We start from the raw sequence: 27,632 nt of genomic DNA, 5'->3' as shown, positions 1-27,632 counted from the left end.
TCAGCAAAAAGCGGTTCGGTTTACTTTTATCAGAACCACGCCCATTGGCTATTGTTATCCCCAATATGATTGAAGCGAAAGGTGCAGTTTCCGGCGCTTGCGCGCTATTCTTCAGCATGCTGATACATTCTCCTTGTACTTAGAAATCTACAGTTTGATTTACTCTAGTTTGCCTCTTCTCGCGCAGCCCTGATTTTTCCACTGTTGTGAAGAGACCAGAACCTATAAGTTGACAATAGCCGCCACCACCGGCGTGTCATGCGCCCTGAAACACGGCAAATCCCTGATTCAGCTGCAGCCTTGGTTGAATTTGCCGACAATAGAGGTAGCAGTAGCTATGAGCACCCTGCCTTATTATCCGAGCTTAGTTCACAGGGCGAAAAAATTTGAAGGAACCAAGACAGAAGATCGGTTGAAGCGATTTGCTTTGTTTCTCATTTTGCTGGTTTTTCACGGCACAGTGGCCATCTTGAATACTGTACTGACATTGCTGACGTGAATTGTCTCACTTAAAGTATTTCCACAGGGTTTGGGAGGATTCAGTGCCGGATACACTGCGAAAGGTTCACCCGACTGACTTTCTCAATGGCGTGCCGATCTATAACTCTCAAAGACATTGTTTTCTTGCCAGAAGACTGTCTAGGCTGCAAATTTCGTTTTCATTACCTCTTGATATTGGATAAACGGATATTTTTATTGGGAAGAGCTTCTTGACAACGTTTTTTTCTTTGTGAATAGCAGCATATATTTTTAAGGGTTCTTTAGTTTATACCCAAAACCTTTTTTTGCGTCATATAAAATTTAATAAGAGAAGGAATTTGAACAAATTTTCTAATATTACGAAGTGTGCTTGGTTCCATTTGATGTATTGTTCTAAGTGTTAAACCGAATATTTCTTCGGCCGGAAAGTTGACCAGAATGCAAATACTGCCTTTTTTTGGCACCGCAGGGAAGAACCTAAAGCCTTGCATTCGTGGAAGGCTGCGTCTTTTCATCCACTTGCCAGTCTGAAACAAGCCGTCCAATTCATTTCAGTTGATTTTAGGGAGACGGAAAAGATAAGCGATAACTCTATCGGCCCTCCGTCGTTTCGAACTCGGTGCAACACGAGGTCGTTGGGCTTCGCGTGGACAATCGGCAACAGATTTTCCAAGATGGTAGGATTTTCAGTCGCAGCTGTAAGCTCATTCGCCTCATTAATCAGTAACATAAATATGAAGTGAGGTATAACACGCAGAGACCGCTAAATTAACCCGTCTCTGCAATGGCCGCCATGTTTATTTCATGGCGTCTTTCAAATATACTCTTGTGTTCTTTGGTACTGGCGAGCAATGACAGCACAGCAGCCAACTCTAAATAAACTAGTCAAATTTCTTGGCTCAGTATTGCGAAGTCCTATGAAAGATTTTTCTGAGTAAGTCAAGCACACGAAAAATTTCAAACTCTTTATTTCCTGCATGAGGAGCATCACAAGCATAAACCACACCATGCATTTCAACAAAACAACAGACTCCAAGGCTCTTGGTGAAAGCAATTAATTAAACCAAGGTCATGTGTGGCCTTGAAATCCTTTTTGCAAACGGCAGTGCACTAATTCCCCATTTCTCCCTCCGCATGCCAGTGATACCTGGCTTGCTTTCAACGAGCAGGCAAGGTAATTTTGAAGTTTTCTTCTGGATTCTTGCTCTTCTCTTCACGCTTAATGAATCAAGCTCGGAGGTATTTTACAGCCCTTCGCTGGTGCCGGAGGTTGACTGGCCAAACAAACCTAGAAAAGTGTAGTGGCCGTATTGACGCAGCCCGGACCAATTACTGTATATATAAGTAAAGTTGTGTAAAGTTTTGTTTCATGGTATTTTTATGCGAATATGTGTAAAGTGCATGCATTTAAATGTTCTCTAAGCCTATGTTTGTCTTATGTGCTGACAAGAACACACAAAAGTTTGACGTTGTATACCTTTGATGATTTACTGCAGATTTAGTGGGCAGCTGCTTTCGAAAGTCTACGTAGCATCTTCTTTACTGTATTTGTAGATATGGATCTTGAAGTTAGCCACTGGGCCGGGTAAGAAAATGGTATTGTGTGGTACCTAACATTTTTTTCGCTAATCTTGCCTGAGTGCACCAGTTAGCCTGAAGTGTAGCGAACAAATGCGGACGTCCTGTTTGCATGATTTTTAAAGATTAGCTGTTATATTGCTTTGATTACATTTAGGTGACCGTCTCAAGCTCGTCCCTATCTGTAATACCTGTCCAAAAATTGTGGTTGCAAATTTTTTTATTTTCTTCTGTTTAAGAGAAATGTCAATTGTAATTTATAGGTCTTTGTTGCCTTTTGTTCATTACATTAGGCGGACTGTTCAATTTCTTTTCAATTCAATAAGGTTGACATGCTGTAGCTAAGCAGCCTTTTAATTGCTGCTGGCGTTAATATTTCAGTTATGTGTATAGCTTAGTAACTGCCACATTTGTGAAAATCCATTGCTATATGTAATAGTGGTCTTCGTAATTTAGTGTTGTTGAATGTCCAATAAAATGGACGTACTTCGCATGAGCCAATGAAATTGTGAACAAAGTGTTTTGAGGACGTGCAAGTAACAATATTTTTGTAGACTGCGTGAACAGTGCAGTCTCGCAGAAATAATGGCTAACAAATTTTTACAACCTTGCAATGTGTAAGTAAAATTCACGAACAGTGTTTTAATCGATAATAAAAGAACTGAGTGCAAGCTGTATCCCATATTTCTGCGTGATTCTTAATGAGAATCGTTTTGCCTTTATATTGCGATTTCGAGGAATCATAGCCTGGATAAGAATGGTACTCGAAAGATATTTTAAATGCGCGAGTGGAGCATGACATACAAAATTTTCTTTAAAAAGCTTCAATAAAGAGTGCGCAAATAAGTGACAAAAATGAACGCGTTTAAAGAATAAAATACTAAAAATTATTAGTTTTAAGACAATATCATTTGTTGGGCGAGTTGGTGCCTACGATGATCCATAACAGCGCGATAGACGGGACAGTGTTGTGTCCTCTCTTCTCTGCCCCGTCTGTCGCGCTGTTATGTATCATGATCATATTTTTAAGAACTCCTAAAAGCAGAATGATATAGCAAACATTTTTTTTTCCAAAGTGGAGCTGCCCACAGTGGGCTTCCGTGTGCAGTGCTCAAAATCTGTAACTTCAGGGATTTGGTTTTTATACCTCAGTGAAGAGACAGTAAACTCTAAGAGAAGGAGAAAAAAGACTGTGTTGCAGGAATTTGGTACGTAGATCCGTTACGACGGTCTTGTTTTGGCTTTCTTAGCCCACCGTCTCCCCAACTCCGCTTTTCTTGCGCATTGTGGGAACCCCGTCAAGGTTCGTTCAGCTGGCGCCGGAGCCATGGTTCGTATTTTTTTTAACGGAAGTGTCGTATGCACAGTGAAGTCAGATTAAAGATGTTTCCTTGCCGCCACCGCCGCTTGTGTCGTTTTGTTTTCGCGGCGTACGGCGATAGGCTTCGACGCGGCTGCGACGTCGTATGTACGCATGGCGCCACGATCTTGCCACGCAAGCATCCAGGAGAAAGGCGGTGAAGACAGCGGTCCGATGCACTTTTTTTACCCAGCGTTTTTGCCCTCTTCCTTACAACATTACTGCGTAACTATATGGACGGAACGGTGCTAACTGGGCACTCCGTATTTTTGGTGTGGAAATCTACTCAAGATCTAACAGTGTATTTTGAACCTCGATTAGCGAGGACAGTAGACGACAAGCTATTTTACACCGATCTAGGCTGATCTTTGTTTAGTCTGCTGATCAAAGGTTCCGTATACATGACGCAAGCTTTCTGGAGCATTTAGCTATCCTTATCTTAGTATGCACTGTATTTCATGGCAGGCCTCCCGTAATTGAGGAAGCGCTTTTCGGGTTGAAAATACGGCTTTGGTAGAATATTAATACAGGCTGACGGATGTCAAGAAACAGGAGAATCATTTTAAGTGTAAGTTGACTAGCAAAATTCTCGTTTGAACTTTTTACCTTTCGGTGATACGCTCGTGGTTGCCATTAGATATTTTTAACTTTCCATCAGCCATAGTTATTTTAGTCTTGATAATTTGAAAACCTCGATCCGCCTGAATAAATTTTGGCTATTTCTCGCGCAATTAAAAAGTCTAGTGAGTGCTGTGCTCGCGCACCTGCGTTCACTTGCGAACATCACTTCATGGCCCCCGTGCCAAGGGGTCTTCTCTGGCACGACTCCGCTTGAGCAGCGAGCTCGCAGAGCGGGCTGTACAGAGACGGCCACGTGCCGCGCGTGCCAAGGCTGGGCGTGCCGCTGTGGCGCGACTTCCGAATTGCGCGAAAATTATCCAAAAGTTCTTCAGGCACAGCGTCGAGGATAGCCACATTTGTAAAATCCTGAGATCTTATATCGCTATTACTGATATCGAAAAACAAATAGCTAGTTGCCATGACGCGCCTATCTGAGAAAACATCAGGCCGAACGTTGACTTATGCTTCTTCGGTTCGACTGCTGCGTTTCGTTAGTAAACCTAGTTGAATGTCAGTCCCGAACCGCTGGAAGCGCCTTAAACTCGTTGCAACACAAACAACTCGCCAACTATGCGCAACCCCACTCAAAGAAATTAGGCAGTGAAAATTCTGACCTGCATGGTCGACGCATTGGGAACGGACCCTGCTTTGCTTTTTATGCCTAAAAAGCAGGGAGTTCAGACGTTGGGTCTCACTGGCCGGATCGCGCCTAACACGGGTGGCGCCCGCTCAAATGTGGCACCTCATTTGGTTGGACGGCTGTGCAGCCGCGCCTCTTCTACCAAGCCCAGTTGCAGCACTTAACGCGGCCACAACGCAATCGCCTTGAAGCTGTAAATCGAGAAGCTATGAGGGTCATCACTTGCCTTCCCCGCGTCTGTCCTATCGGGGCCCCCGAAGAGGGTGCCCAGCTAAGCACACTAGATGGCCGGCTGCAGCAGAGAAACGATGGCCGTATGCTTAAGGACTGCCTTTCGCACACCACGTATGCTTTAAGAGCTTATTCTTCGTCGCACTCCATTCTGCAAAGGCTACAGCGGAGAAACGAAGGTCGTAGGCTTAAGGACTGCCTTTCGCACACCACGCATGCTTTAAGAGCTTATGCTTCGTCGCACTCCATTCTCTAGGGGCTACAGCAGAGAAACGATGGTCGTAGGCTTAAGGACTGCCTTTCGCACACAACGTATGCTTTAAGAGCTTATGCTTTGTCGCACTCCATTCTGTAGGGGCTACAGCCGAGAAACGATGGTCGTAGGCTTAAGGACTGCCTTTCGCACACCACGTATGCTTTAAGAGCTTATGCTTTGTCGCACTCCATTCTGTAGGGGCTAAAGTAGAGAAACGATGGCCGTATGCTTAAGGACTGCCTTTCGCACACCACGCATGCTTTAAGAGCTTATGCTTCGTCGCACTCCATTGTGCTGGGGCTACAGCGGAGAAACGATGGTCGTAGGCTTAAGGACTGCCTTTCGCACACCACGTATGCTTTAAGAGCTTATGCTTTGTCGCACTCCATTCTGTAGGGGGTACAGCGGAGAAACGATGGTCGTAGGCTTAAGGACTGCCTTTCGCACACCACGTATGCTTTAAGAGCTTATGCTTTGTCGCACTCCATTCTGTAGGGGCTAAAGCAGAGAAACGATGGCCGTATGCTTAAGGACTGCCTTTCGCACACCACGCATGCTTTAAGAGCTTATGCTTCGTCGCACTCCATTGTGCTGGGGCTACAACGGAGAAACGATGATCGTAGGATTAAGGACTGCCTTTCGCACACCACGTATGCTTTAAGAGCTTATGCTTTGTCGCACTCCATTCTGTAGGGGCTACAGCAGAGAAACGATGGTCGTAGGCTTAAGGACTGCCTTTCGCACACCACGCATGCTTTAAGAGCTTATGCTTCGTCGCACTCCATTGTGCTGGGGCTACAGCGGAGAAACGATGGTCGTAGGCTTAAGGACTGCCTTTCGCACACCACGTATGCTTTAAGAGCTTATGCTTTGTCGCACTCCATTCTGTAGGGGCTACAGCAGAGGAACGATGGTCGTAGGCTTAAGGACTGCCTTTCGCACACCACGCATGGTTTAAGAGCTTATGCTTCGTCGCACTCCATTGTGCTGGGGCTACAACGGAGAAACGATGGTTGTATGCTTAAGGACTGCCTTTCGCACACCACGCATGCCTTAAGAGCTTATGCTTCGTCGCAATCCATTCTGCAGGGGCTACAGCAGAGAAACGATGGTCGTAGGCTTAAGGACTGCCTTTCGCACACCACGTGTGCTTTAAGAGCTTATGCTTTGTCGCACTCCATTCTGTAGGGGCTACAGCAGAGAAACGATGGTCGTAGGCTTAAGGACTGCCTTTCGCACACCACGTATGCTTTAAGAGCCTATGCTTTTTCGCACTCCATTCTGTAGGGGCTACCGCAGAGAAACGATGGCCGTATGCTTGAGGACTGCCTTTCGCACACTACGCATGCTTTAAGAGCTTATGCTTCGTCGCACTCCATTGTGCTGGGGCTACAGCAGAGAAACGATGGTCGTAGGCTTAAGGACTGCCTTTCGCACACCAAGTATGCTTTAAGAGCTTATGCTTTTTCGCACTCTATTCTGTAGGGGCTACAGCAGAGAAACGATGGCCGTATGCTAAAGGACTGCCTTTCGCACACCACGCATGCTTTAAGAGCTTATGCTTCGTCGCACTTCATTCTGTAGGGGCTACAACAGAGAAACGATGGTCGTAGGCTTAAGGACTGCCTTTCGCACACCACGTATGCTTTAAGAGCTTATGCTTTGTCGCACTCCATTCTGTAGGGGCTACAGCAGAGAAACGATGGTCGTAGGCTTAAGGACTGCCTTTCGCACACCACGTATGCTTTAAGAGCTTATGCTTTTTCGCACTCCATTCTGTAGGGGCTACAGCAGAGAAACGATGGCCGTATGCTTAAGGACTGCCTTTAGCACACCACGCATGATTTAAGAGATTATGCTTCGTCGCACTCTATTCTGCAGGGGCTACAGCAGAGAAACGATGGTCGTAGGCTTAAGGACTGCCTTTCGCACACCACGTATGCTTTAAGAGCTTATGCTTTTTCGCACTCCATTCTGTAGGGGCTACAGCAGAGAAACGATGGCCGTATGCTTAAGGACAGCCTTTCGCACACCACGCATGCATTAAGAGCTTATGCTTCGTCGCATTCCATTCTGCAGGGGCTACAGCAGAGAAACAATGGTCGTAGGCTTAAGGACTGCCTTTCGCACACCACGTATGCTTTAAGAGCTTATGCTTTTTCGCACTCCATTCTGTAGAAGCTACAGCAGAGAAACGTTGGCCGTATGCTTAAGGACTGCCTTTCGCACACCACGCATGCTTTAAGAGCTTATGCTTCGACGCACTCCATTCTGCAGGGGCTACAGCAGAGAAACGATGGTCGTAGGCTTAAGGACTGCCTTTCGCACACCACGTATGCTTTAAGAGCTTATGCTTTTTCGCACTCCATTCTGTAGGGGCTACAGCAGAGAAACGATGGCCGTATGCTTAAGGACTGCCTTTCACACACCACGCATGCTTTAAGAGCTTATGCTTCGTCGCACTCCATTCTGCAGGGGCTACAGCAGAGAAACGATGGTCGTAGGCTTAAGGACTGCCTTTCGCACACCACGTATGCTTTAAGAGCTTATGCTTTTTCGCACTTCATTCTGTAGGGGCTACAGCAGAGAAACGATGGCCGTATGCTTAAGGACTGTCTTTCGCACACCACGCATGCTTTAAGAGCTTATGCTTCGTCGCACTCCATTCTGCAGGGGCTACAGCAGAGAAACAATGGACGTAGGCTTAAGGACTGCCATTCGCACACCAGGTGTGCTTTAAGAGCTTATGCTTTTTCGCACTCCATTCTGTAGTGGCTACAGCGGAGAAACGATGGTAGTAGGCTTAAGGACTGCCTTTCGCACACCACGTATGCTTTAAGAGCTTATGCTTCGTCGCACTTCATTCTGCTGGAGCTACAGCAGAGAAACAATGGTCGTAGGCTTAAGGACTGCCATTCGCACACCACGTATGCTTTAAGAGCTTATGCTTTGTCGCACTCCATTCTGTAGGGCTACAGCAGAGAAACGATGGTCGTAGGCTTAAGGACTGCCTTTCGCACACCCCGTATGCTCTAAGAGCTTATGCTTCGTCGCACTTCATTCTGCTGGGGCTACAGCAGAGAAACAATGGTGGTAGGCTTAGGGACTGCCATTCGCACACCACGTATGCTTTAAGAGCTTATGCTTTTTCGCACTCCATTCTGTAGGGGCTACAGCAGAGAAACGATGGTCGTAGGCTTAAGGACTGCCTTTCGCACATCACGTATGCTTTAAGAGCTTATGCTTCGTCGCACTTCATTCTGCTGGGGCTACAGCAGAGAAACAATGGTCGTAGGCTTAAGGACTGTCATTCACACACCACGTATGCTTTAAGAGCTTCTGCTTTTTCGCACTCCATTCTGTAGGGCCTACAGCAGAGAAACGATGGTCGTAGGCTTAAGGACTGCCTTTCGCACACCACGTATGCTTTAAGAGCTTATGCTTCGTCGCACTTCATTCTGCTGGGGCTACAGCAGAGAAACGATGGCCGTATGCTTAAGGACAGCCTTTCGCACACCACGCATGCTTTAAGAGCTTATGCTTCGTCGCATTCCATTCTGCAGGGGCTACAGCAGAGAAACAATGGTCGTAGGCTTAAGGACTGCCTTTCGCACACCACGCATGCTTTAAGAGCTTATGCTTCGACGCACTCCATTCTGCAGGGGCTACAGCAGAGAAACGATGGTCGTAGGCTTAAGGACTGCCTTTCGCACACCACGTATGCTTTAAGAGCTTATGCTTTTTCGCACTCCATTCTGTAGGGGCTACAGCAGAGAAACGATGGCCGTATGCTTAAGGACTGCCTTTCACACACCACGCATGCTTTAAGAGCTTATGCTTCGTCGCACTCCATTCTGCAGGGGCTACAGCAGAGAAACGATGGTCGTAGGCTTAAGGACTGCCTTTCGCACACCACGTATGCTTTAAGAGCTTATGCTTTTTCGCACTTCATTCTGTAGGGGCTACAGCAGAGAAACGATGGCGGTATGCTTAAGGACTGTCTTTCGCACACCACGCATGCTTTAAGAGCTTATGCTTCGTCGCACTCCATTCTGCAGGGGCTACAGCAGAGAAACAATGGTCGTAGGCTTAAGGACTGCCATTCGCACACCAGGTGTGCTTTAAGAGCTTATGCTTTTTCGCACTCCATTCTGTAGTGGCTACAGCGGAGAAACGATGGTAGTAGGCTTAAGGACTGCCTTTCGCACACCACGTATGCTTTAAGAGCTTATGCTTCGTCGCACTTCATTCTGCTGGAGCTACAGCAGAGAAACAATGGTCGTAGGCTTAAGGACTGTCATTCGCACACCACGTATGCTTTAAGAGCTTCTGCTTTTTCGCACTCCATTCTGTAGGGACTACAGCAGAGAAACGATGGTCGTAGGCTTAAGGACTGCCTTTCGCACACCACGTATGCTTTAAGAGCTTATGCTTCGTCGCACTTCATTCTGCTGGGGCTACAGCAGAGAAACAATGGTCGTAGGCTTAAGGACTGCCATTCGCACACCACGTATGCTTTAAGAGCTTATGCTCTTTCGCACTCCATTCTGTAGGGGCTACAGCAGAGAAACGATGGCCGTATGCTTAAGGACTGCCTTTAGCACACCACGCATGATTTAAGAGCTTATGCTTCGTCGCACTCTATTCTGCAGGGGCTACAGCAGAGGAACGATGGTCGTAGGCTTAAGGACTGCCTTTCGCACACCACGTATGCTTTAAGAGCTTATGCTTTTTCGCACTCCATTCTGTACAAGCTACAGCAGAGAAACGATGGCCGTATGCTTAAGGACTGTCTTTCGCACACCACGCATGCTTTAAGAGCTTATGCTTCGTCGCACTCCATTCTGCAGGGGCTACAGCAGAGAAACAATGGTCGTAGGCTTAAGGACTGCCATTCGCACACCAGGTATGCTTTAAGAGCTTATGCTTTTTCGCGCTCCATTCTGTAGTGGCTACAGCGGAGAAACGATGGTAGTAGGCTTAAGGACTGCCTTTCGCACACCACGTATGCTTTAAGAGCTTATGCTTCGTCGCACTTCATTCTGCTGGAGCTACAGCAGAGAAACAATGGTCGTAGGCTTAAGGACTGCCATTCGCACACCACGTATGCTTTAAGAGCTTATGCTTTTTCGCACTCCATTCTGTAGGGCTACAGCAGAGAAACGATGGTCGTAGGCTTAAGGACTGCCTTTCGCACACCACGTATGCTTTAAGAGCTTATGCTTCGTCGCACTTCATTCTTCTGGGGCTACAGCAGAGAAACAAATGGTCGTAGGCTTAAGGACTGCCATTCGCACACCACGTATGCTTTAAGAGCCTATGCTTTGTCGCACTCCATTTTGTAGGGGCTACAGCAGAGAAACGATGGTCGTAGGCTTAAGGACTGCCTTTCGCACATCACGTATGCTTTAAGAGCTTATGCTTCGTCGCACTTCATTCTGCTGGGGCTACAGCAGAGAAACAATGGTCGTAGGCTTATGGACTGCCATTCGCACACCACGTATGCTTTAAGAGCTTCTGCTTTTTCGCACTCCATTCTGTAGGGACTACAGCAGAGAAACGATGGTCATAGGCTTAAGGACTGCCTTTCGCACACCACGTATGCTTTAAGAGCTTATGCTTCGTCGCACTTCATTCTGCTGGGGCTACAGCAGAGAAACAATGGTCGTAGGCTTAAGAACTGCCATTCGCACACCACGTATGCTTTAAGAGCTTATGCTTTGTCGCACTCCATTCTGCTAGAGCTACCACAATGTTCTCCTCCATGGCATTTTGTGCATCTGGACAGCAACAAGCAAACCGATATGCGGCGAACAACAACAACTCCTGCGGTGCCGTCTCTTCGCGATCGAACTACGGAGAAAAATGGCTCCATCGTGATCTATGTAGAATAAAGCATCCGCACCTGAAAAAAAAACTGCAGTCTACAGCCCTTTCAATCCTGCGATTCAAAATATGTTTAGGTGTTGCTTCTCGGAGCTTTCGGCCTCCTTCTGTTCTGAGCTGATAGCTATTCAAAAAGCCCTTTAATCTCTGGCCGCTGTTCCCATGCTTCCTACGGCCTGCACAAGTGATCCGCAAAGATGCGCTTCAAGCAGCGGGCCTCCTCCGACGCAGTTTTCACAACTCAGAAATTTGAGGAAACGTCCAACATCTGGCAGCATGCTTCCCACAGACAATTATTATCAAGTGGATCTTACATGGCCTCTCGAGCTCCCAAAGCCCTGCAGACTCTGTGGCACACCAAGCTATTCCAACCGCGTCATTTGCCTCGGTAGCTAAGACTAAATGCTGCCACCCTCTTTTTAAAGAGAACGAAGTCCATCGGGCGCCAAACACCTGCTCTCATCCCTCCGTACGCGGTAACTCTCCGCAGCGGTCTTACCCGTGCAGAAGAGGTTGCGCTTCGCAGGATACGTGTCGGGCTCGCCCTCACTTCTGCCGTGACTGAAAAGTGGCATCAATTTGGAATAAAAAAAATGGGGGATGGGCTTTCCTGAAAAACATTGCAGAAGCCCGAAAGGCAAGGAATGTGCCACGTGAATAATTTACGGTAATTGGGACAGCTGGAACATTGCGAATGCACATAATAAAACGCTCCTCATCGGACGCTGCCCTCCTCAGTATTGAGGCTTGCGCGTCGCCTAATCTTGGCCTCTTAAGAACTGCAGCGCCAAAACGCATCACCTCTCCAAGCCAACCTCTTTACTGTCGCGACAAACACTGACGAGCGGTGGGTCCTAAGATTTATGCAAGTCTTAGCGGCACGCGTTCGGGCTATACACCATGCGCCCAGCAGCACCCGCTTAACTGAAGCCATGGTGTGATATTTCCTGGAATACAAGCCCCTTCTCGGACGCTTAATATCACACTGAGGGTCGGGATGTGCGACTGTCAGTGGGTGCAAGAATGTTTGCTCTTCAGAGCCCGAGGTTTAGTGACGTGATCTGCAAAGCATTCGGATGCACGTCTGCAGGCACAGGAAAGTGTATTCCGCTGCGAGCGTCCGCGAGCACGTGTTTCGGGAACGAGCCTGCACATTATAGCTTCCTAGGACCCGCAACCCTGTTTTTCGGCTCGAATATATACAAAATATAGACTCATTTGAAGCCTTCGTGGAGTCCGCAGCCTGTGCCTGACGACACGGGCATATGTGCTCTCAACAGTGATCGTTTTCTATGCTCTATTCTCAGGCTCCATTTAATCACATAAGACACCTGTTTTTGCAATAAAAATTAAAGCAAGCCTCCTTTATGAGCAATATCATTACATAAGAATTTTTTTTGCAAGGTATTCCCTCGAGCACCTTAGAACTGCCAACCGGCAGCCAATAGGAGGACGGAATTTGTTTGTGTACATTAACTGTCGATTATTTTTTATCTGAGTTCATACAAGAACCAACCTTAGTTAGAAAACAACAGAGTGATAACGGCACCTCTCTTAGCCGTATAGTTATAGGAAATAATACAAGAAGGTTGTATGAGTATGATTGTGCGGGGGGGACAGCGCAAAACAAGTTAATATTAACACTTCATGTTACCACCGTAAACAGTATTGGCTTACCAAGTTCAGCGCTCCCTTAGCGGCCATAGGGGCCGCCTGCATTGGGTCGTCTCTTTTTAGTTGTAGTGGTTACCTTTTGAGCACACACTTCGGCTGGTGGAAAGATTGCAGAGGTAGCAAGGATGATTTTAAATGCGCATACAGAAAGAAGTTTTCAGCAAGTATTTCAGAATGATTTGCGAAACAAATTACAGGCAGCCTATATTGTGTTACCTTTAACTGCATGATGCTTGAGGTTATAAATGCATTCACGGCGTTTTACAATCAGCATTTGTCTGGTGCAAACAAGAAAAGGGAAACAGAATGCCTTCTATAAATAGAGCCAGATAAGCGGTGGGAGCCAGCGTGAAAAGAAGACACCGAAGACAAAAGAGCGCAAAGGATAGGTACTCTATTGCCTCCCGCTGGTAGGAATGAACACTAACAAGCTTGTTCAGCAAGCTTCTTGTTCTGCTCAGCAGACCGTTACTTGCGTCATATGAGGTGATTGTTTTTAACCTTTATAGATTTTTCTTTTAAAGAGTGTGAGAGATATGTTAATGCACTGTGTTGAGTTGCACTTAACAGCAGTTAGGAGAAAGCGTGTCTTATATGAATGAATAACTAGGCGATTAGTTAAGTATGGTTATCTAATAAAACTATTTGTTTTCTTTAGTTTAGAGGTGAGGTTATATGTAGAAATTGGTGGCCGTCAATGTCGAAGGGGAGCCCAGACTTTGTCTTTCTTAATCGACAATCTGGTTCCAAATATCATATCGGTTAGGCAGGCTCTAAAATGCTTAGTGTTGGGGCTCTATCGACATGAAGAACGAGACTAGCATTGAGCTTGAAAAACCTGTTCATAATTATTTTTTTTAAATGTCATCTCTATTATTGCTCTCTTATATGCGGTTCTACTTCAGCAGCAGACGTAGAATAGGTATTCATCCTGCAATAAAAAAGGCTTCTTTTTTATTGCAGAACGAATACCGCTATTTTTTTTTATTAGGAGTCTTCTAGTCACGGTCACTGCCTACGAGGCAAATAATACTGTTTTGGACATTATAGAAATTTTAGACTATGTCGCATTTAAGCGTGAAATGAATGAAAAGCGCGCCTTATTTAGGAACCTAGCTCAGCTGGGATCAAAGGATACACGTATATTGCATGCCAAGCGGAATACTGGAATATGGACACTCCCCGTGCCAGTTGCAGCATGGCAACAATACCTTCCTTTGTGCCTGCCCTTCTGAGTAACTCAAATAAATGTGGAATTTATTTAGGTCACACTGCGGTCAACTAAGATAGGTTTGTTCTTCTTAATGTAGAAAACAGGTTCAAGCCGATTATGGTACCAAATTTTGCGCTTCCTTGCTAAATACCAGTTGGTGTTAAAAAGGTTATTTCGCTTAACCTTTGTGAATGCATACGTACGTAAAACAAATAAAAATATTTATGTACCGTGCTTCTTCAGTCTAGGCTCCACACCACTGGCTAAAACCCGTACAAATCAACGAAAAAAATTAGTATCTACCTTTGCAGGCATTGGAGCATTCTTCACAGCTTCGAAACTTCTGTCCCCCTTCTGCACACATATCCTTATTTTCAAGAAAGCAGAACCTATATTGTTGGTCATAGTACCAACCAAAATTCCCAGAATTCTTCTTTGCGCAGTTGCTCGCTTTGTCCGTTCTGCATTCAAGAGGTCGCTCTACAGATTAAGAAACATCCACGTCCAGCTCTTAGAGGGCATGTAGTAGTTATGTAGCTCAATCTTCTCTTACGCAATGCGGAATAGGTCGAAGGAAGATTGGGTGAACATTTCTGCTATTCACTTGATAACTACGCGTAGCAATTTACGTCGACTATTGCTAACGAAACGCAGGTACTTACTACTCCTACCGTTTGTACCTGGGAGGAGCCTAGCATGAAAACAACAATTCAGAATGGTTTAGTGCACCCGCCGCACACTTGCCGCGATATCTCGAACACAAAGTTTACCCCCCCCCCCCCTCTACTTTTATTATTCTTGGGAGAGCTTGACCGCTTGTCTTGTTGTAATTAGTCTGACACTCTGAGCCCTCTTGATCGTGCACCCCTTACATGTTAGGCTCAAGTGATCACTGCAGCTTGCCAGCCTGCTTTGTCCCACCTATTTTAACTTCTGCCTCAGATTCAGGGCGAAAAACAGCTTTCGGTTGAGCTTCCCTGGCGCTATTTAAATAATTTTGCTTCATAACACTTCTTTCTTCTAGACAGCACTAGGCGCGGCGCTCTGCAAGGTTTCATTGATGGTTGGTTCATGTTTTCTGCTGTTATCTTATCCTTATCGCCTCTTCTGACTTGCGAGCTTCACAGAGTATCGAGAGAGAGAGCGAGAGAGAGAGAATCATTCTACCAGAGGTATATGCACAGAAAATATAGTCAACGCATGTGCAGAATATTGCAGCGGACAGACACTCTAGCCGCCTCACGGACACTGTATGCAGCAGCCCGAGCGTGGGGTCTGCACTCCTAGCTCCGGAACAAGCCCTCGAAAAGGTCGTGCGATAGCGGTTAAATCCAGTACTCTTCATACTCTGTTCGCACATGATATAAAAATACATACACGGCATCTTTATTATCACTGGGGCATTACGTTTGCGCTTGTGTATTTGCTAACAGTGATATTATAGTTTCTCGCTCTCTCTTATTCACTTTAACAGACGATAGCGCCAATTCCTGCATTTTGTGTGCAACCACGAATCGCCTAACCGAGCATGATACTTCCCCAACATGCCCGGATGCGCGCGCTGAGTTCGAAAGCGCAAACCCGTGCCTAAATCAGCGCTTCCCCAGGCGGCGCGGCTCTGGTCATGTTCGCGTCGGTTGATGTAAATCGGCTGAAAGAAACGGCACATAGTGATAAACAGCAAAACGAGTGATATGGGTCCTTGAGCAACACAGACGCTGTCTAGTATATTGGAAACACAGACGGACAACGGCAAAACACCCAACCTTTCACCTTCAGCCTAGACTTGTTCAAGTGAAAAAGACGCCCTTATTTATTTAAAAGGAAACTGAGTGTAAATTCCCCTAATATTTTGCTGCCACAGGGTGCAGACTGTGAAGTGAAATCAACGAAGCACATCATGATAATCATAAGGAAGTGAATGGCTCTAGAGCCCAGCTCATGAGATCCGCAAAACTACCGGTCATAGCATCATCACATTTTCTTCGTAAATCAGCGACTGGATCTTATCGCTAAATTTAAACCCCTGGGTACGTTATGGAATCTTCATGTTCTTTGAAACTATTATCTTCATCGACGCGAACGCTTCATTCTATTAACAAAAGAAAACAATCTCAGATGCGTATAAGAAATTTAGCAAGCGTGTTATAAAAGGTCGGCTAACAGTACCCTCACTCACAAAGCTAGCTCTCAGCTGTACGCCGCCGGTCAGTGTTTCATTCCAGGCCACGGCGGATGAGTTTTAATTGATTTGACGTGCACAAGCGCTCGGTGCACGATTAAAAGCCCCATGCGGTTGGTTTTTGATTGCCTCGACTGAACAGCGAGACTTGTGGCCTCGCTGTTTTTTTTTGTGACTTAAGAACCGCAGCATTCCATCATTAACACTACAACAGCACAGAGAATTGCTCTAAGTCTCCAGTACTAACTGCGGGTGTAGTGAGTATGCAGAACTTGATTGAATAAATTGGTCTTTTTCTAACGCACTTACATTATACCGAGCCAGACAGCGAATCTGAAGCGGCTGCGCCTTTTGGACCATGCAGCTATTGAATGGCGCTTTTCGCTGAGAAAATTCATGTCATTTGCGGTCAAAGCAATATCTTTGGGTTTGGTGTAACTAGTGAATGAAACACCAGAAAAAAATAGACACCTATAAGGAACAGCGACACCATGCAGAGAAGAGGGTTATGCTCAAGATCTTCGAAGCATTTCTCCTGGCTAGTATCCAAGCCCTTAGGTAATTATGTAAGCTCTTGTATTGTAAATTAAAGCATTTGTTGCAGGGCTCATATAGCACCCGAGTTATGGTTGTAAATCAAGTCGTTTCTTAGTCTCACCTGTGCGTTCTGTGACATCTTCACTGATTACAACATAGGGATTGTAGCCTGGAAAAAAAAAAGCATTTGAAGCCCTATTCTTTATAGTCCGGAATAAGCTGAATACTTTGTTAGCCATGAGAAGGAGAGTCGTTATAGGTGGAATATGCATAAAAAATATGATAATGTTGCCAAAAACTTCCGCATTATTGTCTTCGCCGTGAGGAACATACGATCACCGCCGGAAGGTTAAACACCTCTGCCCAACCGCACACATAGTCTGGATATTGTGTACAGGACCTACTCACAATTTTTATTATATTATAATTGGGTACCTCCTCATAGAGCATTATTTATCACCGAGAACGTGAATGCGCAAAGGGTAGATGTTCACATGGGAGACTCTCATGAAGAGGCTATAAACCCGAGAGCAAGTTCTTAATGCAGGTATTTTTGTCACTTGTAGTGACAGTACGATTTTAACATTTATGGGGATGAAGTTTTTTGCAGAAGTCCTGTAGAGAGCTATTTTTAGGCTACGACAGGTCAGCATCTGAGATTTCAAGAATACGATAAAATCAGCTAGATTTCGCCTAACAGAGAAAGCAGGTACAACCTATATTTAAAAGTTGTAGCATAAAAAAAGCACCGAAGAAAGAGTATTTCATGTGCTGCAAGAGTAACAAAGCTGCGCTATGAAAAGTAAGCTTGCTTTTGTTGGTGCTGTTCCAAATTGAAGGCTGCACAGAGCCGTATGCCTGAGAAACCGTTGAAGTGCTTTTATTGCGAGCAAAAGTCACTCGTATGTCGCATTCATATTACGGTCAAAAGAAGCATAAGTGAAAGGTCAATGGAATGAATTCCATTCCATTATCTGTTTCTTTGTGAGTCTTAGAATCTAACTTTGCAGGATGCGTCGTTGGATTTTTTCGTTGTTTTCAAACACAGGGAGAGGGATGGCGCGAAAAAGACGATCACAGGAAACATGTGCACCCGTCCCGGCTTGTCTGTTGCGATCGTTTCTACTGCGCAGCTCATTTTCTGTATGAGACTATCAGTTTTAACATCGTCTGAGGAGTTCGCGTGTTCTCCCACTAACTCACTGAGACCGCCTCTTCCGCAAAGTTCAGAAATTGACATTTCTTTATTAATGTCCTAATCGGAAGAACTTGACGCCCGTCCTGATTTATTCCTTCCATTCTACAAGGGGACAAAATAATAATTGGTTTTGGGGGAAAGGAAGTGGCACAGTATCTGTCTCATATATCGTTGGACACCTGAACCGCGCTGTAAAGGAAGGGATAAAGGAGAGGGTGAAAGAAGAAAGGAAGAAAGGTGCCGTAGTGGAGGGCTCCGGAATAATTTCGACCACCTGGGGATCTTTAACGTGCACTGACATCGCACAGCACACGGGCGCCTTGGCGTTTTGTTTCCATAAAAACGCCGCCGCCGCGGTCGGGTTCGAACCCGGGAACTCCGGATCAGTAGGCGAGCACCCTAACCACTGAGCCACCGCGGCGGGTGCACAAGGAATCAATGTTCGAGATTTTACACCTTTTCATATCACCCACAGGTTTCTTATATTACTATAGACACCTAATTTTATTGCACGTTTTCCTCTGTCAAACAATGCGTTAGACATTAGAATACATGGGCTACCGGATGGTATTTGCTTAGAGCCGATAAATAATTTATTATTAGATTTGTTCTTTTATGCTGCTTCGAGTTCAGTTTCATCGACCGAATGACCACTGTGACGTCAAGTTGACCTTTTGGTCACGTGATCCGCTAGAAAAACTGTCATTTAATCCCTGATATGCAGTTTTAATTCACTGCGACATTTAATCCAACCTCTTCCAAGACCCCTAATGCAAAATATGACCTGTCGATTATATTACAGTTTTGCTAGCGGATCTCGTGACCAAAGTATCAACTTTGTGTCAGAGTCGTCGTTCGTCGATGAAACCGAAACCGAAACAGCGTCAAGAATAAATTCAGTTATAAATTATTTAGCGGTCGTAGACGAGTACCACAGGGTTCTTCATTTATAGGAATGTGTAACGCGTCGTTTGAAAGAAGAAAACACGCAAGCAAAAATTTGGTGTCTGTAGTCCTTTAAAGTGGACACCTTTCTTTTATTTGCGGGCTGGCACGTTTGAAAGAAAGAATGCCGGCGCCCTTCGCAAGCGGAATCGACTGCCGGGCAGCAAGCAGGAATGAAGTTTAGTTTGGGCGCCTGCTTTTTTTTCTGAATTGGTGGAATGTAAAAACTCATAGAGTTTCTAAATATTGCTTACAAGGAAAGCTGGCACCACCATCTATGAAAGTTTCGAAAGGAGCCACGAAAGAGCACTTCATTCATCGTGGGAACGCCGAAAGACCGTAAGGCGCACATGGCTTGACCTTAAACATGACTAAGACTTCAGAAATATAAATTTTCGCTAATTATATGCAGCAAGGAGGCATTATTTTGCAATCGGTATGTCCTGTAAAAAAATATGCTCACTGTACATTGCAATAAATTAGCAGAAAAGCAAACGATAACCGAATTTGATTATCGCTTTCTCTTCATCCGGCGAAATGTAACTAACCGTAGAAAATAATTTTTGCGTTTAAGAAACACTTTCAAAGCAGATATTTGTTCAAAAAATTGTCAGTGCTTAAAATATTACACTTTAGAAACTTCTGTTTGCATATTGTGAAAAGTAGAAACGTTAAATTGGTGTAGTCTGCATTGCGGGACGTGCCCTTTGTCCGTACGTAGGCTACGTTCGCGCCGTGAGAAACTTACCCGAGCCCCCAGTTTTCTATGAGAAGCTTGTTTGCGCGCACTAAGTGCCGGCTCTCGGCATGTCCTGGCTCTGCGCTCACAGATTTTGCCAAGGAAAACATGAATTGGGAAGCGGGACCGCTTCTACCACAAGTGAGTGACTTCCTTGTTCATGCTGATACGTGCAGCATGCGGGTATTTGCGTGAATTAATTCACGAATTAACGAATGAATTAATTCACGGCCACCGCCAGTCTTCAAAATGAATCAAGCGCAATCCCCGTAGAGTGCGGTTAACGTAAGCTGCGCTTGTCGGAGTGCTTAATTTTGCGCTTTTAAAGTATCGCCGAGGATCATACGAGAAATGTACACAGTGGTCACAGCAGCGAACTGTTGCGTTGTCACTTCAGACAAAAACCTTGTTTCCTTCTTTAATATATCAATGCACAGGTAGCACGTATTCCCGCTGAGCAAAACGCAGCTTGCTGCAGAGATGGCTCCCAGTGAGAGGGCCAAAGGAATTTAGGCCTAGCAGCACCAGACACTGTGCTCAGCACACTTCGAGTCAAGCGCCTTCGGATGCTTTGCATCTCAAATGGACTGCGTGAGTAGCTGCAGCCTCCAACCACAAAGCTCACAAAACATCACTAAACACCGTCATCACTAAGCACCGTCAACAAGCCACCAGATGTCAATCCAGTTCGCTGTCTTCCCAGCATGCCACGGGCGTCCATAGTGGATGAAGTGAAAACCCGCTTCCCTTTGGGGTACACTAAGAAACTCTTGGGAAAGATGGGCTTGGGCAGGGCATGTAATGCGAAGGCAGGATAACCGCTGGTCCTTAAGGGTAACAGAGTGGATTCCAAGAGAAAGTAAGCGTAGCAGGGGGCGGCAGAAGGTTAGGTGGGCGGATGAGATTAAAAAGTTTGCAGGCAAAGGGTGGATGCAGCTGGCAAAGGTTAGGGTTAATTGGAGAGACTTGGGAGAGGCCTTTGCCCTGCAGTGGGTGTAGTAAGGCTGATGATGATGATGATGATGATGATGATGATGATGATGATGATGATGAAGAAACTTTATGGTACAAAGTGGTGCGCATATCGCTCATGTTCTTGCTAATATTCGCCAATTCATAGCTCGTCCTCACGCCAAGAAAATTTTGACGGCACACGTAATTTGCGCGGCTGCTCGAGCGTGTTGCTTGACGCCTAAAAGCAGAATTTACCACTGGAATCTCTAATATTTTCAATATTACATTGATTTTCGCTTGCCCAGCGAAAGTAATTGGAGCAGGAACTGCTTTTACAAAACAGATTCTGGAGAGCATCTGAAGTGCTAACAGTCGTTCTCAAAATCATCGCGCATCAACTCACCGCAAACTTCGGTTTTCCATCAATTATCATTCAAAATATTCACTTCAATCTAAGCAATGTGCGCTAGCGACAGTCCGCAGATAGTAGTGGGTGTTGGTCTCCAGGAATATTGAGCATTTGCGCATTCAATAAATAACTATTTCACCTCTCTGCGTCTGTTGCGATTTCTCTGTACCTAATGCGGGCAATGCAAAAATGTCTGGGGACACAAATCTGCTGTTTACTAGATCTGAGGAGTTGTGATTGTTACAAAATTTTTTTCAAAAATGCCCGAACCGATTCCATAACCTGAAAGAAAAAGCGCGAATTTTTTCAGGATTTTGAAAATGCCAATAGCAAACATATTGAGTTCAAGGACGGTGAAAAAACGTTAAGATCCCGAATGAACTATTCCAGAATAGCAAATTATTCTTTTCCGGTAATATCAGTTAACACTCAGTTTCGCCAGTACCTGTACTGGAAACCCTGTCGCATTAGCGCTGTCCGCCATCTGAAAGGCTCGAAGTCGCACAAATGGTATTGACCTGTTAACACGTACTTTCCCAAGAAAAAACTTCAGTGGTAGCTTACAAGTCAGAGAGAACTTTCTATATGCGATTTGTTTGTCGTGTGGTCACATAGAGCAGTTCTGAGATAAGGGACAGATTTTCTTTTTTAATCTATCATCAGCAAGTCACAAATGGCGCAGCTCCTCTAGGTAGAATAAGTATTGACCCCACTCAATGGGTGCCTAAGCCTAAATCCTGATGCGCCAATTGCTTTCTTTCATGGCCGGCGAACATTACCTCTGCGAAGTAACATCCTCTGGCAACAAGATTTCGAAAGAAAGAGTTCCCATTCTTCCCGGGATTCATCTTGTCATCGCTTGTATCAACATGCGTCATGTGCGCACGTGCTAATGGACCTCGAGCCCGCCACTTGAGATTCAAGCATACGCTTCTACTGATTTGGCACGAGTACTGTTTACCAAAATTACTACAAGTGCGCAACCATGGAAAAACATGCATTGCTAGTGCCGGAAGTTACCCACGTTGAATTCTGCAGAACATCGCATCAATCTCATAGGCCAAGAGAAGCCCGCTTTTTTTTCAGTCTGAATACACCATCTTGGTCCATTTTTGGAGATATCGAAAAGCTCTAGAACGGTGTCAAGAAAAACTAACTTGAACTTTAGGCGGAGGTCACGTCAATTTCCACTTGAACTCTACCTTAGGAGGCAAGATTTTTGTTCAATGTATTTTCGTGCCAATTTTACCCCTGCTGCTCCTTATTTTTTTTATTAATCCTCTCACGCCAGCAATCTACGTAAGAATCCGTAGTGACAAGTCAAATATAGCTATGTGCAGCGTCTAAAGAGATCTCTTACCAAAATGTTGCCTACACGGTGGTAAGTATCAAAGAATATGAGAGTAAATTCAAAGCCATGCAACATTTAATAACAGGAAGGGCACATAGATGAAATCATGCCAATATTCCCTCCAGATTGTCTTTGCTGGTCAAGATCAACACCGGAAGCTATAATTCAAGTCGAGCCTACAGCAACAGTGAAGTTCAGAACATCGACACTTCCTTAGAGCGCTGCAGCATCACTGCAACTCGAAATATTGTGAAGTTGCTTTCGCTATGTTTTATTGTGAGGTCTATGAAGGAAGGCCTCTCGCGTACCATAGCTGCATTACATGTGATGGAAGGATAAAATTGTAAAATAAAAGAAGTGGGCTTAGTACCGACAAGTGATTTACGTAAGTGAAAAAAGGTCAAAGGGGCAGAATGGAGAGAGAATCAACAGGGTACAAAAGATGATGGCATCTACCATCACCAGCGGCACGAGCCGAAGGAACGGCCCGAGGCTAGCAGGATTTTGGAGGGGCTTCGAAGTGCTCCTTCGTTAATTCTGCTACTTTTCCAGCAAAAAACAATCCCTACTTTCTCCCCTAAACTTCCCTTATTTTCCTACTTTCCTAATTCCCCACTCCCTACTTTCCCTACTTCCTCGCTCAGCTTAGCAGAATGTTGCAGTCGTCTGCCCGTACTGTGGTATAGCTAACTATGCCCCCGTTGTGGGCGAAGTTTTTGCATCAAATTACTCTTATCGTTATTTTCGATCCTTTTAATATTGAACGGCGCTTATTAATACGATTTGAGGAATCGCACGCGAAGACCATGCAGTTATCAAAATACGTCGAAGCGTGCGGAGGTGGTCCACGTAGTTCGTACGATCGCGTCTGAAGAGAATTTTCTCGACGTAGCTGCGTATACAGCTGACTCTCTGCAGCGTTTTGATAGTCACGTGTGCTCTTTATTTCACCTATATGCGCTTTGTAGCGAAATCCTGCTGCACAGAGGATGAAGCCCAGAAGAACAGGGGTGACATAAGCGTAAGGCAATATCAAAAAAGTACCTTTCTTGCCCGTAGTAGAGTGAGCAAAGAAATTCTCTGTAAGTGGGTTCTGCACTTCTCACTATATCGGTCGTAATTCAATGTAAAACTTATCACAAGGAACGAGGCTTTATTTCTACAGTTAGATCAGAAATGCAGGAAACAAAGCAGTTCTTGCAGGATATTTAGTAAATATTTTCCTAATTTGTAGTGCAGAAAGATGAGGAGAAAGGAAACGCAGCGGACAGGAGACAGTGGTACTAACAACTATAAATTTTATTGATAGAACACTGCTTTTATGCAGGAGCCATGCTGAACAACAAGCGAATTTACCATAGAGGCCTATAATAGCGCCTTTTTTATCTCGTGCGCTGTAAGCAATAAACTGGGTCAGTTGGGGCTTACTTTTTTGTAAGACACCTGACCGCCTTTTCTGTGAGCTATATTGATCGTTTGCACGCACACGTGCTCCCAAAACTTTCAGTTTCGATGGGTTCAGTTTACCTTCCAAGATGCCTTCGACATCTGTGTAGCACTTCGCGCAGAACAGCTAAGACTCATTCAGTGAACACACAAAAAAAGAATGAGAAACAGCTAGCACCGTCAAAAGATTTTGCAAAAGGAACCCCAGAGAGAGACAAAACTGACAAAAGTGTTCACATCTGTAACGACAAAATTTTTTATCAAATATCAGTTTGAGTCCTACACGAAATAAGGAATTTCAGAATAGAAAAAAAATCAAAATCTAAAGAAGGTCACAACTCGGGGAACTAAGCTTTTAACTGTGCTGAAACACTAAGACCAATGGAAAAATATGTTACACGGACGTAAAAGTACTCGTTTCCGTTTATGCACGTGAAAAAACTGGACTCTACCTTTTATGCAATTCGTGCAGAGGAGTACCAGAAAGCATGCTTGAAGTCTTCTTATCATGGTTGGTAACGCTAAGAAAGAAGCATGGAAGTTATATCTGAGAATTATTCAGATGGCTCTTTTAAACTACCTAGTGCGCATGGTTTTATACTATGAAGCGCAAATAATATTTTGTTTTCGCAAATGCTGCTTTTTTTTAACATGAAGCGCAAATTTCACTTTCGTGCAAAGCCACATGCCATTAGCATTTTTTTTGCGCCAGTGTTTCACTTTACCCTATTTCACAAGGAAGCCATTCTCATCAGCAACACTAATGCGCGACTTCGTAAAACTTCTCTTCAAGCCGAATGGGTCGATGTACTTGTGATGATCATAAAATGTCAGGCTTCTTCTTTTCTGTTCGCCGCCTTCACTGCTGAGAAGCAGTCGGAATAAAAATTCTCAATAAAGGAAGTTAAGGTGCAGTAGCTGTCTAATTTCTTGGTGGACACAACAAATCGCGCCGAGGGATAAAGAACAAAAGAGGAAATCAGTAAAAGAAGAAAACGGGTTCCCATGCATGGACGATAGGGGAGATGTTGGTTGCTTCCAGCAGTGGCGGTATGTGCTTTTCGCAACAGGTGAAAATCAGTACAGAGCTGTCCATATAAGACACCATAAAACCCAAATCCGTCACCTAGTACAAAATAGACACCAAAGAGAACACAATGAACACTCCGGAAAAGGGAGAGAAAACACAAAGATTCTTCAAGTACACTTGATTGCTGTTGAAATAAGATCATAGTCACATGCAGCTTCAGCTGCTGCAGAAACTTAAAGTTATTAGAAATAAAACGTAGGCTACATTAGCGTCATCATCATCAGCCTGACTACACCCATTGCAGGGAACAGGCCTCCCCATGTCTTTCCAATTAACCCTGTCCTTTGGCAGCTGCGCCCACCTTATGCCTGCAAATTTTTTAATCACATCCCCACAACTAATGTTCTCCCGCCACCTACTACGCTTACTTTCTCTAGCAATCCACTTCGTTAGCCTCAAAGACCAGCGGTTTTCTTGCCTTCGCATTACATGCCCTGCCCAGGCCCACTTATTCTGATTTCAACTGGGATGCCATTAACCCGCGTTTGTTTCCTCACCCACTCTGCCCGCTTCCGTTCTCTTTTCGTTACACCTATCATTAAAGTTAATGATCACAGACTGCTATGCGTACTTTGCAGATTTGGTTCAGATCAAATTGCAGTGATGAACCAGCAATTCGGTACAGCAAAGATAGCAAGGACATGCAGGTGGCAAAGTCTGGTACTTAGCCCACATCTAGGAATTAAAGTAACATGCGATTCTTAACGACATGTCAAGAAAACTTTTCAACATCATCATGACTCATTTTGTTTGTAAAAAGCATATCAGTTATGGAACTAGTAGCTCTCAAAGTATAAAACACATTTAATCTAGGGCGGCCAAGTCTCTCCTGAAAGTCTCTTCTCCTTTGACAGAAATAAATAAAATAAAATAAAACTAAATATTGCCCCCAATGTGCCATGTTTGCAGACGTTAGGCAGAAGTGCGTTTCATCCGCATCGCGATGCAGCGACAGCGAAGAAAGTAAAGCTTGCGCCTTGTACCGAAGAGGACCATGGGTAGAAACTATGCCACTATGATCTTTCTCCCGGTAAAAGAAAAAATCCGAGCGCCCATAAAATCTGATAACCCAGCTTGATTTGCGGCCTGATCGCGGCGATCACAGCCTACAACGAAGGCTGGCACCAGAGCAGGATTAGGTAATTCTTATGGTAGACGTGCCTACCACATCCTATATAATAACACCAATTAGCACCATGCCTTTAGCCCTCGCCGGATGCGGTGCAAACAAACAAGCCAGCGGTCAGACGTGTGACGCTTCCGAGGGTGCTACTAGTCTTTGGATACGTTCAAGCCTTTCTTGCAAAGTGAACCTGGAAACATTCAACCCGATGGCCTTATCAAGTAAGTCTAGTAAACCTCTGCTATTCTAGGGTTTAGCAAGCATCGAAATGGATGTCTGATTGTTTAGGCAAATGAGAAAGACCGTCTATTTACAGTGTAAAGGGCTTGCACTTATAATGACTTCACTGTGTAGCAGACAGGCATAACCTAGGTGTGAGATTCCTGCTGAGCAATCAATTCTGTGGTAATAGAGAGCAATTTTATTGCCCTAATGGGATGGTAGCCGTTACCGTACTTAAGCTTATTAACAGATAGAAATGAAGCTTGTGCGGGCGTATGCACCTACATCCAGTGATAGTAAGGAGACCGCTGAAGGCTTTACGAATACGTACACTGGGAAATGAGTAAAACAAGCAGGACACTGTACTGGTGCGAGTTTTGATTTCCAAGCGGGTCAGAAATGTACACCCATAATCAGCTGTGGCGTACTAAGGCGTCATTTTTAAGAGCGCTCGTGTTGTGTGTCTCATTCTACGTCCATGTTTTTGGCGCTTTTACGTTCAGCATGGTAAACCAACTCGCCAAAACTCGGCCTTTATTTAATTTTTCTAAGAACAGCAAGTGCTGGTTATTGCGTGATTCACAGAACATCAAAAGGTTCTTCTAGGAACAGGAGAATCGGAAGTGGACATGGAATAGCTCGCATGACCATACCTAACCTGAATTCGACTTATTAATGCGCGCGCATCTCAGCATCGTGCAGGATGTGGTGGTGCTCGACAGGGGAGTCGTGTACGTGATCGTCAAGAAAGGAACGATCACTTGCCGTCGAGGAAGGTAGCAGCTGTCAGCTTTTGGCTGCGTCTGTTGTATTGAATTGTCGATGCTAGATAAATTACAGTGTTGATAGCAAAGCAGCAAGAAACAACTTTCAATATGCTCAAAACTCCTCCAGTAGCAATGGGCTCAATATACTCGTCGTGCCAACCCAACTAGCGTGGTGGATGCAGACGCTCTGAATTGAAAAGATGCATTTCCTACCTCCAAGCGAAGTGTCGGACCCTCTTTGGGCTGCTTCGCGTTCACATAAGGTGCAGTCAGGGCTGGGAACAACAATCAGACACACAAGATGCAAAAACACCTCCGAGAACCCGCTACCAAACTAATGCCTCAAAAGAGCGCTCCAGTTTATTTCCCAGAGTACTGCACAGATGCGTCAAATCAACTATCAGCACTTTGCGCTCCAGAAGAAACTGAATCTTGCCACATTTATGCAATCATCGTAGTGGAAAGCCTGCCTTGGTTGATTGCAATACATGTTTGAAATGAGGAGTGTAGTACCTGTTATAGAAAAGGGCTTTGCTGGTCCCCTTTCCTTTAACATCAGAAGAACTGAAAGAGAAGATGTTTTGTTGCTTAGAAAGCTGTTACTTAGAAACTGCGGCACTAAATGCAATGCAGATGGCCCGGTTTCTTTTGACACATAAATGTTAGCGTCCTGGAGATTCACTTGCGCTATTCCAGAAGCCGTAGTAGAGGGCGCTGGATTAATTTTAAC

General features: G+C 44.9%; 2 long non-coding RNA genes across 2 annotated transcripts; both read right to left on the bottom strand.

Annotated features, from left to right (window-relative positions):
• Nucleotides 1-1,432: 1,432 nt before the first annotated feature.
• On the bottom strand, nucleotides 1,433-14,341 carry LOC144135261 (uncharacterized). The gene is made up of 3 exons (XR_013315420.1): nucleotides 14,243-14,341; nucleotides 12,730-12,822; nucleotides 1,433-1,768 (listed from the first exon to the last, which is right to left on the bottom strand). It is a non-coding gene; the product is annotated as an uncharacterized LOC144135261 (long non-coding RNA).
• A 6-nt stretch (nucleotides 14,342-14,347) lies between these two features.
• Nucleotides 14,348-24,178, bottom strand: LOC144135260 (uncharacterized). The gene is made up of 3 exons (XR_013315419.1): nucleotides 24,153-24,178; nucleotides 16,780-16,827; nucleotides 14,348-14,419 (listed from the first exon to the last, which is right to left on the bottom strand). It is a non-coding gene; the product is annotated as an uncharacterized LOC144135260 (long non-coding RNA).
• Between the last annotated feature and the right edge of the window lie 3,454 nt (nucleotides 24,179-27,632).

Source organism: Amblyomma americanum, chromosome 5, assembly GCF_052857255.1.
Source record: "Amblyomma americanum isolate KBUSLIRL-KWMA chromosome 5, ASM5285725v1, whole genome shotgun sequence".
NCBI classification, from domain to species: domain Eukaryota; kingdom Metazoa; phylum Arthropoda; class Arachnida; order Ixodida; family Ixodidae; genus Amblyomma; species Amblyomma americanum.
This window is presented reverse-complemented; position numbering and strand designations above follow the sequence as displayed.